This window comes from Ursus americanus, chromosome X (genome assembly GCF_024610735.1).
Source record: "Ursus americanus isolate L20-20 chromosome X, mUrsAme1.1.p, whole genome shotgun sequence".
Classification (NCBI taxonomy): domain Eukaryota; kingdom Metazoa; phylum Chordata; class Mammalia; order Carnivora; family Ursidae; genus Ursus; species Ursus americanus.
This window is the reverse complement of record NC_142164.1, coordinates 93,728,347-93,747,552: the sequence shown is the minus strand read 5'-3', so window position 1 is coordinate 93,747,552 and position 19,206 is coordinate 93,728,347.

Sequence of the window (19,206 nt, the reverse complement as noted above, 5' to 3'; positions counted from 1 at the left end):
CTACAAAAAAACAAGTTAACTGACTGGAAGTGGGATAGGAAGTAACAACTAAGGAGTGTGTGTATGTGTGTGTGTGTGTGTGTGTGTATAGGAAGGAGGTAGAAATGAGGATTCAAATGGACTTATATCTGAGAAATTATATGGAACTACATTGAACTGTGAAGAAAGTTAGACTTCCTAGCTCAAAAGAATTTACTTGAAATCTCTTAAAAGCAATGACTTTGTTGGCCCTGTACTATATAGTGTAACACAAAGGCCAGAGATCCCCTCTTTCACCTGAGCCTAGCTTGGGACACCATGGCACTGTGGTCACCCCTCTCCCTGGGCCTCAGGGGGGGGCAAAGGCTAGAGGCCCTAACTCTATCCCACGGGATAGGAGATCCATGAAAATTGGAGTCACAGAACTCTGATGTATGACTCTGTGTGAAATGTATAGCCAGGGAAAGGCAGGGAGGAGTCATTCCCTGGGCCCTGAAGTAAAAGAAAAGATGAGCCCCATGCTCAAATCAGGCCAGAAAAATGGGGCAGCAATGTGAGGGGTGAGGTCAGATGGAAGAGATTTGGAAGTTCATCAGAAAAATAGGAAAGCGTCCAGGGTATGGAAAAGACTGGGAGGAGGAGCACATTCCAGACTTTGAATGTGTCTTAAGAGAATAAAGAGGAGTAAATGTCACGTTGTCTGCTCAGTCTGTCAGCAAAGGCACATCTCTGCCTTTGCTTGGCATTTGAAATGTACAACTACTAATGTGCAGCTACTAAGGCTCTTTCGGCACTGGGATCACATCCAGATGCGGCATACTGGTTAGACCTGTTTGCTCTGAGAAAGGAAGAAATAGAAAGGAGGAGAAAGTGATGAAGCAATCATTAAAAGAGTAGAAATACACACCAACTGTTTTTCCAGTGTCACAGATAATAACGTTGGCAAAATATTTTAAAAATCAGAAACAAAGGGTACTTTGGTGGTTTATTGGCTTTACTCTAATTCCATTCTTGACTTCCATGCCAGAAGGATTCTGATGGGAGTGAAACCATGATATATGAGACCTGCCTGCTATTTATGATAATTAATAAGGTCCAAGAGAGTTCCAGGTTATGGCATATTCTGTATTGCATTATTGAGATTTCTTGTTGCGTTGCAGCAAAGTTCTTGGCTTAGAGTTATCACAAAAAATTGTTACTAAAAATTGTTTCTGCTTTTATAAAAAAGAACATTGATGAAGATAAAGAATTGCACATCCCCAAAACCTAATTTCCATCATTTGCTAATGTCTTCTCCAATTAAAAAGCGTATGGTATTGTTGAATCAGATTTAAGTCGATAATAGCGCACTCGCTATTCACATTATGTGTTGATATTTTGATTTCAAGATAATTGTTGTTTCATAATGGTACCTGTGACCATAGTAATTTACTCATCCACAGATAAAAGAAATACATCTTGGAAGTGAAAACACAAGAGGCCGCTGGAGTTGAAGTATGATTAGTTTTAAAATAAATGTTTGTTGTAATGAAAGAAGCATGAGTCAGATGCCCAGGAGGTAGGAATACATGGAAAATTCGAATATTCCCAGTAGGACTAACTAAATGCCTTTTCCATCTTTTTCAAGCATCTCTTTCCTTAACAGCAATCACTTATAGGCACAAAACTTCCTCCGTATTTATATTTCATTTGTATTCACTTTTAGCTTTATGGATAAATGAACAGGTGTAACCACTTCAAGTACCTCATGACTGCATTTTTTTACGTTTTGTTTCTTTCTTTGTTTCTACAACTACAAGTTGAAGCTTTTGGTTACCCTAAAGCAAAAAGCACAAGTGCATGCCTACCAACATACTCTCATCCTGGCAGAATTTCATTTATCTTTGGCCACCACCAGCATGGTACATCAATTCTACATCTCTCCTGGCGCGCCCCATGGTGGAGGACGAAATTGAAAATGAAACACTGGAAGCCTCAGAGCTGGTTTCCCTGAATAGTTGAACACTTTGGTAAGAGGAGCAGGTTTAGCATATGCTTGGCGGAACTTGAAGGGAATGAGTGTTGAATTATGATTTCAGTGTTGACTTAAATGCAAGCCAAGTGAAGTTAGAGTAGAGATGGAATCATTATCCTCAGGAATCACCCTGGGAAATTGCTCACCCTTTCCAGTGCTCTCTTTGCAGCTTGTTAGCTGAGCTTCCTCTGTAACTTTAGATTTCGGGCTAAGGTCAACTTTGTGCACTTCGTGATTTTTCATGGAGGCCTTTTACCCTTGGGCATTTGAATGAAGGCACTTGAGACTGATGGGAAAATTCTAAGAAATACCTGTTTAGGAACCCCCCCCCTTACCAGATTGGTCTGCAACAGTGTCAGTTTCTCATCTCAAAAATAGTTCTATCCATGATGATTTGCACTGTGGCATTATTTACTGTGCGTTTATTTTTTGTAATTCAGACACTCTCAAAACTGTTGTAGCTGGGAGCCCTTCCTAAATCTTCTCCTGATAGAGACTGTATCTGTAGTGTAAGAAAGTTCTCTTTCATTAGGAGGTGTGGATCCCTCTTATTCTTTGTGGACTGAAGGACTCACATTTGCAATTGGGAAAAAAATGAACCCCACATTCGTAAATCTTAAGTATAGTGTTGGCTCAAAGTTAATTGAAAGTAAGGCTGGAATTTAAAAAAAGATTAAGTAGAAAGGGTACCTGGAGCAATTTATACTCATACTTCCAAGAAGAAGAATGCAGCTAAGCTATTTCTCTCTGGAATTTCCAAAAGGTGGTCTTAAATGTCAGCAATGCTAAGGGATTGAGGCTAGTGGAAAACAGATCCTCTTAGGAATTGTATTTCAGTGTAGCTCTCACCTCTAGATTTCACCTTTTAAAATTTGTCTCGGAAGTGACTGAGTAGTACTGCATGATTTGTCAGCAGTCTGTCAAAATTCAAAATGTCAGCTCATTCAGGTTCAAACAAATATAGGTGGAAATATCAGAACAATATGAAGATCATTGCTTTTTGTCATTCTCTGAGTCATTTTTTTCAACTTTTCCTTAGCCTACCCTTTTCAGAGCCCCCTCCCTGCTCCCCCACTCCACCCCACAAACACACTTTTAAGCTTCTTGGTCTTCAGCAAGCAAGAATGGGAATTGCTTTTGATTTAGCCAGACCAAGGTTAAGATATTCACTCTAGAACCCACTGTCTATATGGATTTGGACATACCATTAACCTCAGTTGCCTCTTTTATAAAATGGGGTGATACCTACATCATTGAGTTGTTGTAAGAATTAATGAGGTGATTTATATAATGTATAATGTCTGCCATATGGTAAGCACTAATCATAATTATTATATTATTATAATCCAGATGTCAGCTAGGGCTTTCTGGTCCCCAGGAGATTTGGATAAACTTTGTTTCAATCTCTACTTTTATGATCCTTTAGAGCCCACAATCCTTTCCTCAATCCTTGCTTCTGTTCTTCTCTGTATCTGGTTCTGCATCTAGTAGAATGCTTAATTCTCCCCCTAACCAAGCTAGGTGCAAATGCCAGCTTATTCACCAGCTACCAGGAAAAATACATCAAATAGCACTACTGTATATAATTTTGAATTACTAACCTTGTGGACTACTTGAGAAGTCACAAGTAAGCGGTGCTACACTACGAAAAGTAAAGCCCTCCATGTCTCACTTGCCTCATGAGATCTGCATCTATCCCACATCTCTGTCAGTCCCATCCCTCCCTCTTCTCCCCATCTGTTCATTCAGTAGATTGCATTCCCAGTGCTCTCAATCCTTGCAACTCCGAAGTGTGGTCCAAGGATGCCACCAGGGCTGGAATAACCAGGGAGTTCACTAGAAACGCAGAGCCCTGACCTCTTCCCAGACCTACTGAATCAGAGTGTGTAGTTTAACGGGATCCATAGTGATTTGTGTACAAGTTCAAGTTTGAGAAACATCGGCTACATCATCTTCTCAGGTCTCTCAGGGCTCAATTTCTACTACAAGTAGTGGTATTAAAGCAGCTACTCACCACTTTATGCCCTAGCCTTCAACACATTACCTGCTGCCCAGGTGTATGGGGTTTCTTTCATGCCCACTTCTCAGCAGGCTCTAATTGTCACTGAATCTGGTGCCACTGGCAATGATTAGTCAGCGTTGTGGCCCTTAACTGGCATCAATGTATGCTAGACTCAGTAGTTCTAAACCATGTTGTCTCACTTCTGAGAGCTGTAATTCTCAGTTCAGTCCCAAGATTCTGATGATGTGTTAATTGACTGATGAAGATAAATGTTGGTCCCTCTTCAAGTACAACTTAAAAAACAACTTCTAAGACCGAGGAATGCTAAGAGTGATCCCTGGCTTCTTGCGAATTCACTTTGAGACATTTATGCAGCTGCACGATATATAAATAAATTGCTAGGCACCTAGAAGTAAAAGGCAGGAGTTCAATTATCCAAGTCCTCTGAAAGTACAGCACGAAACAAAGTACAAAAGGGCAGCTAATCCCCACTGATAAAGACCATCAAATACAGAGAGTCACAGGCCTAGAAATGCTATCTCTAGGTAAAGTAAGAGGATGAAGCTGCATTGTTGTGGTTTTAAACTCTGGCCACTTTGACATTTGCTTTCCAGGCTCCTTTTAAATTCCTTATCTTTAGCCAACCCAGTTATTAGATTTTAGAAACTCTTACATAGTCTTCTTAGTTGACAAATCGACAAACAAAAGAAGAGTGTGCCAGTGAACAGTGTTGAGAACAGAAACCGCCCGTGGAAGCAGAAGTAAGCGAAAGATGGCACGTGGGAAACTTAATCCAGGGCACATGGTGTCTAGAGAGAGTGGGTACAGGATTTTCAGTATGCTTGAGAGAACGAAAGCAAAAGACAAGTAAAATTTACTTAAGAAATTATAAAAGCTCTATTATATATGAACAGTTGGCAGTTCAGGAGAAAAAAAAAAAAAATAAATAAAAGTTATTGATTAAGAGAGCTGCCAATTATGACCGAAAGACAGGCTAGTATCCCTCACAGGGACCGATTTTTCATAGCTGGTGGAGAATCAGGGTGATTGACACCGCCATTCTGTGTTTTGACACCATTGCCCTACCGTGAACCAAGTGAAGCTGTGATTTCTGATAACCCTCTATTATTTCTTGACAAGATATCACCAATTTTGATAAAGCAAGACAGATAAAGCAGATTGGTAGGCATATTGAGAGTACATTTTTGCAATGTATTCTTCTATTCAATGTCTATTGCAAGTTTTCGCAAAATGTTCAGAATCTCTTTACCAATTCACTATCACTTTCATTTCAATCTCTGGACACTTCTTTGGTCATATGTTTTAGTATTTTGTGTGTGCCCAGGAGGGAGAGCACATATTTTGCGTGCATTATGCATGCTTTGGTGTTTCTTTTCTTTTCTTTTCTTTTCTTTTTTTTAACATTGATCCAACTGATGTGTGCTGCTGTTGTTCATGGCGTTTCTGGAGTACATTTCTCTCTGAGAGAAACAAGCTTCCTTTTAGAAGAAAAACCAAATTTGGTTTTCATTCTTTGCTCAAGTTTCTGAGGGCAGGATTAAGTAATATAAGAAAAAATAAATATATTCAAGTTGTGCTTTGGAGTCAGCAAAACTAAAATAGAAATTATTTTAAAGTGTGTGGTTTTAATTATTGATAGGCCTGCTGCAAAAAACTCTCAGCTATTCCATGCTTCTTCGTTCTACTTTCATTATTCTATCCTTTTAAATTCATTGTGTTTTCCTGATGATTTTCAATATTTACTTCCATTCTCTAAATCCAGTGAAAGAAATAGAAAAAGAAAGAAGTAAAAACAATCAAAATCTAAAGTATATATACATGACATGCTTTTTCCCATTTAAAAAACCTTACTCCTCTTTATTCCTTTTTCTGCTGTTGTCATATTTAGTCTCTCACATGATCCACATCCTGACTTTTTTTGGGAATAAACAAGCAGTGAATCACATTGTCTGAAAACACACACACACACACACACACACACCATGCACGGCTCATACTGTATTATTTGTGTGACATCCAATCCTTGTTAATATCCTTGTCTCTCCCCAGGAAATATGTAGAACCATCTTTCCCTGAAGTATAGTCAAATTTCACTTGAATATGAGCAATTTCACCAAACTGAAAACTCTGCATATTTGGGAATAATGTTCCTACTGCCTTTTTACTGGATATGGGGCTGTTTTTGCCATTACCAAGCCAGAGTCATGCCAACCAACAAGTCATCAAACCCAAATTTAGACCAGCTAACTGTTTTAAAGGAACAACCAGCCAAAATATTAAAAATGAGGAGTGTCCTGCAAAATCCAGATGTGCAATTGCTGAATCTGTAATACAAAATGTTCACTTTGTCCTTGATCTCTGTTCTGTTAAACAGACTTTACTGTTTAAGTCAAGCATTTGAGTGGCTTTGTCACCACTCCATTTTTCCTTCACTCTTCCGAATAGTTTTCCAACCATGCTCGGGTTTCTCATCATATCCGCTAATGTTGCAATGCTTAGTCTTGTAAGGTGTTTCCTGCTTTCCTATCACCCTTTCTGGAAACTATCAGAAGTGTAAGATAGTAGATTACGTGCAGAAATGAAAATAGTTTTGGTGGCAATCATTAACAGTGCTTTAAACAGAAAGAGATCAGAAGTGGAGAAATTAGTCTAGATTGGGTTAGAGTTGACTGTACTCTGAATAATTTATTTGACAATGACTCCATAAGAAGAAAAAGTATGGAAAAGCATTATATAGAAAAAAAAATGCAAAGCCTGTTTGGAAACAGCCAAGATATGTGGATACTAAAGAATGAGGAATTGGAAATGATTCCACCATTTATGGGTAACAGGTCTGTTTGAAAAAACATGATTCAAAAGGCAATTTACGAAAAGTAGAATGGTGGTTGCCAGCGGCTAAGGGGAAGGGAGGAATAGGGAGTTATTGTTTATGGGTTTAGAGTTTCAGTTTTACAAGATGGAAAGAGTTTTGGAGATCAATAGTAGTGATGGTAGCACAACATTATGAATGCACTTAATTCCACTGAACTGTACACATAAAAATGGTTAAAACAGTAAATTTTATGTTATGGGTATTTTACTACAATAAAAAACACTGGAAGCAAAAAGGCAACTTAATTTTTTTCTTCCTCCAAGGTCTCTTTAAACATTCTTAGTGTGGGGTAATCTTCCTCCACTCTTTATTGATATCTCTTACAGAGCTCATGGGTGTCTGTTCACTTTCAGAGAGTCCCATGGTCACTTTAGGTGGCAAATACAATCTCAATTCAGCAATTATAATGTCCAGCTGCAATATAGTAATCGAAACTTCAAATTTTAGTTAGCATTAAAATTTCTCTGTAGCTCAAGCTTAATTCAAGTTGAAAATATAAAGTTGCTCTTTTTTTTTTTTAAGGAATGTTGCTTCTATTATAAGTCTATTTTTATGCTGTTGCTCAAGCTGAGGGGGTTTAAGAGAGATGGAACTGGTCCGACTTCATTTTCTTTGTGAATTTAGTAATTGGGAGAGGGAGTCTCTGTCACCCTCACTCTGGCATCCCAATATCTGCTCTCTTTAGTACCTTATTTAAATTTGAGGCAAGTTCCATTGTAAGACCCTGTGCCAATGTACTGTCACATTTGGCTGGAAGGTTGGGAAAGAGAAAGGATACTGTGGCTATGGCTCAGATGTCTGGTCCAGGACTGCCAGAGAATTAAATGTCGTGACACACTTGTATTAATGACGCAGTGTATGAGAGATGTGAGTAGCTCCAAATCGGATTTCATTGCACATCATTTTGTTAATATTATTATTAGTTAGGATTTATTGAGTACCTAACAAACTACTAGCATTTTCGAGATGTTTCGCACGTGCTTTTTCATTACTGAGTGAATACAACCACACAAAAAGATAGGTGTGAGCACTGCTTTTCAGGTGAGGTAACCGAGTTGTGTAAAGATTGAGTTACTTACCTAAGGCCACACAATTAAGTAGTAAAGCTGAGGTTTCTATTTTATGTCATCTGAAAGTGATGGAACATCAAGATGGCTTCATTATTCCGAACTAATGTTTTTTACAAGGAGGCCTAAAGCTCTGTTTTGCCCAGGGAAGAAGAGTTGGAAAGCACTACTAATTGCCTTTGTTTTATTCCTGTTAGTAGACTTCAGCTTAGGACTGACCCTCCATTCACCCTTTTTCTTCCTCTGGCATTACTAATCGCCTTTCTTTCCACCTTGAGACTTAGTCTTTCAAACTAAGCTGTATTTATAAAAAAACACCCACCATGCTCAATTTGTGGAAGCATGATCTGAATACTAACACAAACCAAAAAATTTTAAGACTACTATATTAACCAAAGATGAGTGAAGGCATCTTCAGTGAAAAATAATCAATGTAAGGAAACCTGTGTCTCCTAGTCCAGATTTCTTTTGTGCTGTCATACTTTACGTATCATTTAATGTACCATGATCTCATGTAAGAAATCTATTTCTACTCAACCAACTACTCAAATTAACTAACACTGTCTACTGTCTCTGTAAAGCAAGCCAACTGATGCCCAAGACATACTCAAGACTCAGGGCTAGTAGGCTTCCCTATTATAGCCCCACTCACCATGGAGACGAATGTTTACCAGGAACTATTTGTGTTTGTTATGATACGGGTTTACAGCGCTTGTGCATGTTCTCGTAATCGTCAAATTAACTGTGGTAGAAGCAATGATAAAACATGCGAAATAATTGGACAAAAATCCACATGTAGTCCAGATCCAGAATGACTCGTAAGTGTCTAAGTTCTCTTTGTACTTAAAACAAACAAACAAACAAACAAACAAACAAACAGGATAATCATTTATTCATGAAAGAGATTAGGAGACTTTCATCAGTGCACTCTTATTCAAACGAAATATCTTCGGCCGCTATCACAAAATTGATAAATAGGTGCTCAGTCTCTGAGGATGTCCCATTTTACTTTGAAGAACAAGGACTGAGAATACGAATGTGATATTAGGAACCGCCCCCCACCACACACACACAAAGGTAAAGTTAGATCCCTAGACTAGGGTACCACAAAGGATCCAAACCACCAGAAACTTCGCTTCAGCAGTGGACAAGCAACCATCAGAGAACCAGAGTCCAGCTGTGACTCCATCTGGCAACAACACAATGATGTTAGAACCAGACTTTGTAGTTCTCTATGTGGACAGATTTTGGGAGAATAATAGATTCTTTGGACCAAGTAAACTCTTTTTTTCTTGGTTAATGCTAGCTAAAGCCCTCAAAAAGGAGAAATTGGTCATACTGCTAATAAGCACATGTAAGGTTTTAAGCAATCAATTTGAAATATAGAACAGCTATGACCTTGTTTACATTCCAACCTATTGAAAAAGGTCATAAACACTAAATCCCATCTTAGGAAATGTTGTTAGATTAAATATAAAATGATTTAATTGTCTTTCCAAGACAGGAAACAAATGGATGTAATATTTATTTGCAAGTGTAAAAAGCTAAAGATTTAGAGAAACCATGATTTGTATAAAAAAGCGTTATAATATCTGCATGTACTTTAAGGTTATTTTCTTGCGTTTGGTTCAGCCAGTAATTTCACTTATGGGGACATATCCTAGAAGAATTCTTTATAGTTTTTGATATTAACTTCACTGTTTCGATATTGCACTTGGACCAATATTTGCACTCAGCTCCATCCAGGTTAGTTGTTTTTTGCATCACAAAAATCATGTGAATTTGCAGTTAAAAGAACGAAAGCCAAAGCAGCCAGATGTGCCCTTTCCTCACTCATGAAAGAGTAAGGCATGTTTTGGCCTTGGACCAAAGCATTACTTGTTCATGGGCAGTGCAACAAGTACAGATAATGGAAGAATATAAGAAGCTGCATCCTGGGGAGAAGCCAGGTAGACCAGGCAAATGGATTTTAACCCTAAGGTGCCAGACCCAGAAGTATAATTTAGGTATATGGCAGCCAGATGGAACTGAGGGAATGAGATGATATCTAGGAGGTTTGCAGTGGAGAGGGGAGAGTAGAATGGAGAAAAATTCTCTGAGAAGACGTAGTAGCTGCCATAGATCTTTACAAGACATCCAAGGCCTTTCACTGTTTAAGAGGGAGCTTTCACAGGGTTTCCCATGGCCTGAAAGGTATTGGGTAACTGATCAGCCAAAAACATATTTTTTAGTGTTCACTGGGTTTGCTTACACTTTTCTAACTTTGTGAAAACACCACTGGGCATGAGTGAGGTGGGGATGGGTACTGTAGCGTGGTAGAGGTAGGTCCTCAGAGGGGGTTATGTCCAAATCACCATTAATATTGTAAATCAGTTCCTGAACTCTAGAGAGGCAAGTCCAGAGAAACATCTGACAGATTCTACCTCTGAGCAAATTGCCAACCCTAAAACCATTTCTCTTCACAGTCACATTTTTTCACATTCAACTATTATTTTTATTATACTGACAAGCCAATAATGAGTACATTAGAATATGGCAATGTGTGTCCCTAAGACACTGCAGACTGTACCATGCACTAACTACTTATAATCATTTCTTGTGACTTAGAATGTACAGACAGGAAAAGAAAAACAATGTTAATTTATTTTAATGATAATTTTTGGAAATAGAATGAAAAATGGAAAAAGATGCATTTGAATTTCAGGTCCTAATATAACAATAGTTTTTAAGAAATGCCTCTGTAAATATTTTTTATTTAGCCCAATGCTTTGAGAACATTGAAACTTTTCATTTGTTCTTCAGTTTTATATTCAAGTCTGTTTATTTTAATTTTTAACTGTAGTATAGTTGATGTATAATATTATATTAGCTTCAGGTGTACAACATAGTGATTTGGCAATTCTATACATTACTCAGCGCTCACCACGACAAGTGTAGTCACCATCTGTTCCCATACAACATTATTCAATATTATTGACTATATTCCCTATGCAGTACTTTTTCATCACTGTGACTTATTTATTTCATAACTGCAACTTTGTACCTAGGATCACATTTTTTATTATGTATGTATACAAAAGGGAGTTATATCAATTTAACCAATAACAATTAAATGAGGGGTCATGTATCCAACACAGAATTCAGAATAGAGTGTTAGCACCCGAGAGCCCCCTGCATGCTCCTCACGGATCTCCCTTTCCTTTCCTCAGTCTAGATGGACTCACAGTCCAAAAATATATACTATTTTCTCTTACTTTATATTTTTATCTCTTAATATCATATTTAGCTTTATATCTTTTAGATACAAATAAATTCCTACAGCATGTCTTTTTCTGTGACTCTTTCCTGAATTTCGCAACTGCTGATGAATATGGTTCTGTTTTTCTCATTTTTTCTTCTGTATAATATTCCAGGGCTTATTGATACAATGAATGAATATCTGTTCATTGTCCTGTGGAAAGCCATAATAGCTGATTCCATTTTTTGCCTTTAAGAGTCGTGCTGTTCAGACCACTCTTGTAAGCATGGCTTAGTGCCTTGTGCAAGTGTTATAGACTAGTAAGTGAAATTCTGGGTCATCCGGTCTGCTCCTGTTTACTTTTGTTGGACGATACCAAACTGTTTTCCAGTTTATACTTCCACCAGCAGTGCATGAATGTTGGAGGAGGTCATTCCCAGGACGTGACCACAGGTTGACCTGTGAGCTGGATTAGGGCAGTCAGAGGCTCCTCACCATCCTACCTCCCTGTTCCCTGTCTTTGGATTGTATATTCCACCTGCTGTTCCCACACTAGAAGCTGTTCTAAGGCTGTAGCCTTGAGAGAGTAAGGTGTTGTTGAGACCTTCTGGACGGGACACATGACCAACAAATATTGTTTCTGCTGCTTCATCTCTTCATGAACACTTGGAATTTCTGAAGAGCCTTAGGAAGAACATCTCAGAACTGTGTACCTGCAGGAAGAAGGAGGGAAGCGCTGATGGTTACATGGGCTCTTTTATCCTGTGGGCTGAGATGAACTCTAGAGGTATTAACTACGCTGTATTTTTGGGTTTCACATGGGTGAGGGCAAGCAGGTTCATGCAGGTAACTCTTGCCAGCATGGTTCCAGGAAGGAAGAGGTATAGGATGTGGCCCCAGGGGAGGGAGCTCCCAAAGGTAACTCTTGAGCAAAGTCATTAAAAGCAGCATGGAAATGGTTGCTGAAGCAGGAGATGAAATAGGAGTTGATATACAAGAGTGGTACACAAGAAGTTTTAAAGTTTTTGTAGTTTTTTGTTTTTGTTGGTGTCCTTTATCAGGTTTACAATTCTTTTTAAAAATTTTGTTAGCTTTATTGAGTAAAAGAAACATAAAATAAACTTCACCAATTTTAAGTGTACAATTCAATGATTTTTGACTAATGTACATAGTTGTAGAATCTCCACCATCATCATGAGATACACTTCCATCACCCCGATAAATTCCCTCATGTTCCTTTGCAATCAATCCCTCCTCACCCCACCCCCACTCCCATCCCATCACCTAGGTGTGGCAACTGCCGATCTGTCTTCCATAGTTAATGATAGAGATTAATGCTTCCCTTTTATATCTAGTTCTCTAAAAATTACTAGTAGGAAAAGTTGAATTCTAGCAAATGTGTCTTATTGATGTGTTTAATGATCATGTGTTTTTCCCTTCTATAGTCTCTTAATGTAGTGAATTTTATTGATATTTTTATTAATTTTAAAGTAATTCCTGGGATAACACCAATTTGGTACTGATGATTTCTTTTTTTTCAACGGGAATGTATTCAGGTTGTTGGTAGTGTGTGAGTAGTGCATCTGTAGTCATGAAATGGTTTTCTAACTTTCCAAACCATACTCTTTGAAAAGAAATCATTATGTAGTTCACAAATAAGAAGTGGAGACATCCTCTCCTTCCTTGAGGGAGAAGTATTTACATAAATTATTTGGAATTCTTCTGCAGAGGAGACTTGTTTCTTCGTCCTTAATTATTTGTTTATTTAATCATTTATTTATATCACCATGGCATCGTGGATATTTATTTTATGCTTTGAGTTACAATTCAATACTATGTTATTTATTTTATTGCTCAAATGTTGGCTCCTATGTTCCTTTGACATATTCAAATCATTGTATTATTTTGTTTTGTTTTGTTTTCTCAAACACTTCCTTTCTTTCTGTCATTGCAGGATGCTGCAAGCTTATTGTGTGTATTTTCAGCCCCAGTCCTAGAATCAATCAGCCATTTCTCCAAGGACCCCAGTCCTATAACTTTTTAGTACACTAATTAAAATTTTTTTTGCTACTGTTATTATGTCATCATCAAATGAATTGGAAGAAGTATTCCTTCTTTTTCTCTACTGGAAAATTTGGTTTGTTATTGGAAATTTTTGTTATTTCATGTTTTCTGGAACTTCCTATGAAGCCATCTGATTCTAATGTGTATTTTTATGGGATAATTTAACTATTTATTCTGTATTTTAATAGTTTTCTATTTTTTCTAATTGAAACAGTTAAAGTAGGTTGCAATTTTCTAAAAAATTTTCCCATTTCATCTAATATTTTTAATTTACTAACAAAATTATTTATAACATTATTTTATTTCTTTAATCACTATATCTGTATATTTGTCATCTCTTTCACTCCTAATATTGTCTGTTTTGCCTTTTCTATTTTGTTTTACTTGTTAATATGACCAAAGATTTGTGCAAGTTGTTAATCTCTTCAAATGTTTTTTGAGGCTTTGTGGGCCTCTTGTTGTTTGTTCCTATTTCATTTATTCATGATCTTCATTATTTATTCCCTACTATTTGTGGGAAGTTTGTTATATTGTTCTTATTTTATTCTTAGGTTGGATATCTGGCTAATTATTTTTATTTTATTTTTTGTTTTAAATTTTTTTTAAGATTTCATTTACTTATTTGAGAGAGAGAGAGTGGCAGAGGGAGAGGGGGAAGCAGGGAGCCTGATGTGGGGCTTGATTCCAGGACTCTGGGATCATGGCCTGAGCGAAGGCAGATGCTTAAGCAACTGAGCCACGCAGGTGCCCCTGGCTAATTGTTTTTAAATGATTCTTCTTTTCTAATATATATACTGAAGGCTATAAAAATTGCTCTAAGTACCACTTTAGCTATATCCTACAGTTTTGATATATATGATTTTGGTCATTTAGTTTAAAATATTTTATAATTTTATTATGATTTTTTTCTCTGACTCAAAGTTTATATAAAAAAGTACTTTTAAATTTCCAAATTCATTCTTTCTCTCTTTAGTCAACCAGTACTTCTTACATAAAGATAAAATACCAGGGACTTCTGTAGTCACTAGTAATACAATACAAATAAAGCAGAATAAAAACTTTAGGCTCCAGGAGGTTGCATTCTAGTGAAGTGAAGCAAGTCATAAAATTAATACTTGAGATGGTGTGAAATGTTTTAGAAAAAAATTAAGCAGGGGGGTAGAGGGATAAAGAGTGAGTTGCAGAAAGGGTGTTGAAGACCTCAGTAATAAAGTGATATTTGTAAAATGACCTAAAAGAGATGAAGGAGGAAATGTTCAGATATCTACAGGAAGGATCCTGGCAGAAGAAATAGCAAGTGAAAAGTTCAGAGGTTGAGTGAGGCTTAATGTGTTAATGGGACAATAGAGGCCAGTGTACCTGGGGCAACTGAGTCAGGGAGAGGGAAGGAAATGAGATTGGAGAGACAAAACCAGCTGGAAGGGTAGGTGCGTTGCCCTTGTGGGCTATTATAATGACTACAGATTTAAGCTTTCACTTGTATCATGATGTGAAGCCACTGGAAAAGTCTGAAGAGAGATATGACTCATCTGGGTTAGATTTACCCATGATCACTCTGGTTGTGGAGTTGAGAATAGAGTCAAAACAGATAAAGAGGAAACAAGAAGACCCCAAAAAAAATGCATTGCCATTTACTTTGTAGATTAGAATATGGTCTATTTTCATAATGTTCCTCAAGTTCTTTCAGAAAACATATATTCTTCATTCGTTGTATGCAATGTTATGTATACATTCATTAAACCAAACATTTCATTGTGGTGTTCAAATGTTCTGTATTCTTTTTTTATAATAATATTTTTTATTATATTATGTTAGTCACCATACAGTACATCCCCGGTTTCCGATGTAAGGCTCGATGATTCATTAGTTGTGTATAACACCCAGTGCACCATGCAATATGTGCCCTCCTCACTACCCATCACGGGTCTGTCCCATTCCCCTACCCCCCTCCCCTCTGAGGCCCTCAGTTTGTTTCTCATAGTCCATAGTCTCTCATGTTTCATTCCCCCTTCTGATTACCCCCCCTTTCTTTATCCCTTTCTTCTCCTACCGATCTTCCTACTTCTTATGTTCCATAGATGGGTGAAACCATATGATAATTGTCTTTCTCTGCTTGACTTATTTCGCTTAGCATTATCTCCTCCAGTGCCGTCCATGTTGTAGCAAATGTTGAGAAATCGTTCTTTCTGATGGCTGAGTAATATTCCATTGTATATATGGACCACAACTTCTTAATCCAGTCATCTGTTGAAGGGCGTCTCGGCTCCTTCCACGATTTAGCTATTGTGGACAATGCTGCTATGAACATTGGGGTGCATATGGCCCTTCTCTTCACTACGTCTGTATCTTTGGGGTAAATACCCAGTAGTGCAATGGCTGGATCATAGGGTAGCTCAATTTTTAACTTTTTAAGGGACCTCCACACTGTTTTCCAGAGTGGGTGTACCAGCTTGCATTCCCACCAACAATGTAGGAGGGATCCCCTTTCTCCACATCCTCTCCAACGATTGTTGTTTCTTGCCTTGTCAATTTTTGCCATTCTAACTGGCGTAAGGTGGTATCTCAGTGTGGTTTTGATGTATTCTTGCTAAGTTTTTATCTGTTTGATCCATTAGTTTCTACGGATATGTGTTAAACTCTCCCAATTTGATAGTTTTTGTAATTTCCCATTTAATTTTGTCAGTTTGTGCTTTGTACCATTTGAGGCTATACTACTAAGCCCATATGAGTTAAGAATCATTATTATCTTCTGGAAAATTGAAACTTTTGATCACTATGGAGGAGTCTTTTTATCTTCAAAAATTCATTGGTCTTAGGAGCGCCTGGGTGGCGCAGTCGTTAAGCATCTGCCTTCAGCTCAGGTCATGATCCCGGCGTTCTGGGATCGAGCCCCACATCAGGCTCCTCCACTATAAGCCTGCCTCTTCATCTCCCATTACCCCTGCTTGTGTTCCCTCTCCTGCTGGCTGTGTCTATCTCTGTCAAATAAATAAATAAAATCTTTAAAAAAAAATTCATTGGTCTTAAAATCTGCTTGGTTTGTTACAAATATATTGACACTACTTTCATTTTGTTTAGTATTTGCCTGCTGTATCTTTCCATCATTTGACTTTCAATTTTTCTGTATTTTGATAATTGAGGTAGATCTCATGTAAACAACATATGGCTGGATTTTATTTTATTTTGTATATCGTCTGGGAAATCATTGTCTTTCAGGTTGAGTTTAGTCCATTTACATTGTTATAGGATTACTGGTATACTGGAATTAATTTCTCATATCTTCATGGATTCATTTTTTACTCTTTATCCCTTTTGTTAACATTGCTCGTTTTTCTTCTTGTTTATTATAGTTTTCCATTATATTTATATGTAATACTCTGTATGTCTGTTTCTTTTGATTTTATCCTCGTTATTTTTAATTTTTTTTAGAGTGATAGAGAGAGCACACATGTGTGGGGGTTGGGGGAGGTGCAGGGCAGAGGGGGAAGAAGAGAGAGAATCTTAAACAAGTTCCACACCCAGCATGGAGCCTGACGCAGGGCTTGATCTCAAGACCTGAGCAGAAATGAAGAGTCAGAGGCTTAACCAACTGAGCCACCCAGGAACCACCCTAGCTATTTATATGTGCACACTTTATTTAGTCTCTTTCACATTTTCCAACTCTCTGTCTCCCTGAACTTCTTTCCAGAGAGTTCTTTTGGATACATCTTTCATTTATTTCTTCTCTCTTCGGCTAATTTGCTATTTAACCCACTCTCAAAATTTTAACTTTAATTATTATGTTTTTCATTTCTACAAATAGTTTTGCTTTTATTTCAGATCTGCATTTTTGTTTTGTTATTGTTTCTTATTTCTTGTTTAAATTTTCAGACCTCTATTTCTTGTATTGAAATATATAACCATGGTTATTTTATATTCAGGTTCTGATGATTCCAACATTGGAATTCTTTGCACAACAGATTCTGCCTCTTAGTTATGGTAACTGGGTTCTTGTGGCTTTGGTTTTTTTTTTTTTTTCTGTGATCTCATGTTCCTTAGATTGTTATCTGTGGGAGTGATTTGAGGACTGGGTTATAGTTATTTCCATCAAGAATGATTTGTTTAATTCTGCCAGTCATCTAGGGGTCCAGAGAACTTATTTTAAGTGCTCCTCTTGAGGTTTCTGGTTATGTGAATTTGGGCTACAAATGTATATGAGGAGTGCTTGTGTTTAAATATTGTTAGGGGAGGTTGTATTCCCTTACATACGAGGTGAATGTCAAGACTGGCACGTTTTCTTCTTGCCCCCTTGGTGTGCCAGTTTTATTTCTCATTTCCATTACATGGAAGGTCTATCCCTTCTGGATCCTAGCTTCAACATGGGAGTTGTGTTAGACTTGGGCAAGCCCTAGGCTCATGCTCCTGTTCTTGTGCCTTTCGGGGCAGCAGAGAATATGCTCTTCTCAAGGTCACCAAGGATGGATGCCCAGAGGATAAAACCTACCTTTATTCCTCTTTTCCATTCTGGGATTTTTGTTTTCATTTTTTTTTTTTTGTAGTTTGTCCATTCTTTATTTCTTGCCAGGTTAGTGGTAACTTTTAAAAACAAGTTTATATTTTATGCAACTTTTTATTATTTTCCTTAGAAGGGATGTTCAATGTCTGAAGCCTCTGCTATAATACTTGAAATAAAAGCCACTTCACACAGTCTCTCCTGCCCTTCATATGTATTATTTTCCTCTTTGATGTGTTTGCCTATGTGAATGTGAAGTATATTGTTTCACCTTGACCCTTTCCGAAAAGATTATGTGCTGTGAAGAAAGAGGCGACTGGGATAATGAGTTAATCCTGATAATTTGATAATTATTGGTAAAGTTGGAGAAAACAATATTTTAGTATGTCTCAGGAAAATATCACCCAAGTCTACTAGAAATCAGCAAAATATAAACCATAGTTATTAGTATAAAATGTGGACAACCATTTTCCAAATTGGTAGTCTAAAAGCTGGAGGTAAAAACCGCTCAATTTAATCTCTAATTTAATTATGTGTTTCTTCACACATTCTCCAGCAATACTAGGAAATTGGACAGATGATATGACAGAGAGATGGATAAAACACAATCTCTGAACTTCTCTCGGATTTCTTCCTAGTCAATGATTTCCTTCTGGCAGCTATGGAATGGATACGCAAAAGCTTATGGAATTTGCTTATAAATAATCGGAATCTTTTATAAAATACTGATAATGTAAGCTCCTCCACACGAGAAATGTATTTGCTATTAAGAGCTTGGATCAAAAAAAACAAGACCTTATTTCCATATTCAAGGAGCTCACTGGGTGGTATTTTAGCCTGACCAATAGAAACATGGATTATATTCGTACAATTAGTAGAGATTTGTAGAAAGCATTATGAGATCACACAGGAATACCTCTGATCCAGTATCATGGGGCTGAGGTGTTGAACCATAATGGCCTTTACAGTAAAATGGGAGATTAGGTAGGGGAGAAACAGCTGATGCTCACCAAACGATCCCATCTATACTTTACAACTTGCTTTGCAGTTAGGTTAGGCCATGTAATGATTTCTGGCCAAAGGGTAAGGAATGAAAGTAGCATAAGTCACTTAGCTAAGGGAGTCAAGAGTAGGAGTGCATCATCCATTTTGCTCTGCCTGCTGACATGACCTAGGAAACTGTGTGTTCTAGATGGTACGGCAATAACATGGAGAACTGACCAGTCTTCATTAGACTTCACAAAAGTGAGAAAACACCTCGATTGTGTTTAGTTATGAGATGTTCTGACTATGTTAATTACCTACATTAATATAGTAATGTCATAGTTTGAGATCCCCCAAAACAGACCCCAACAGTGGGATTTGAAAACACGTGTTTATTTGGAGCTGACACCAGTACACACCAGTGAGGAAGTAAGGAGGTGAAGAGATGATGGTGAATAAAAACATTTTTTTTG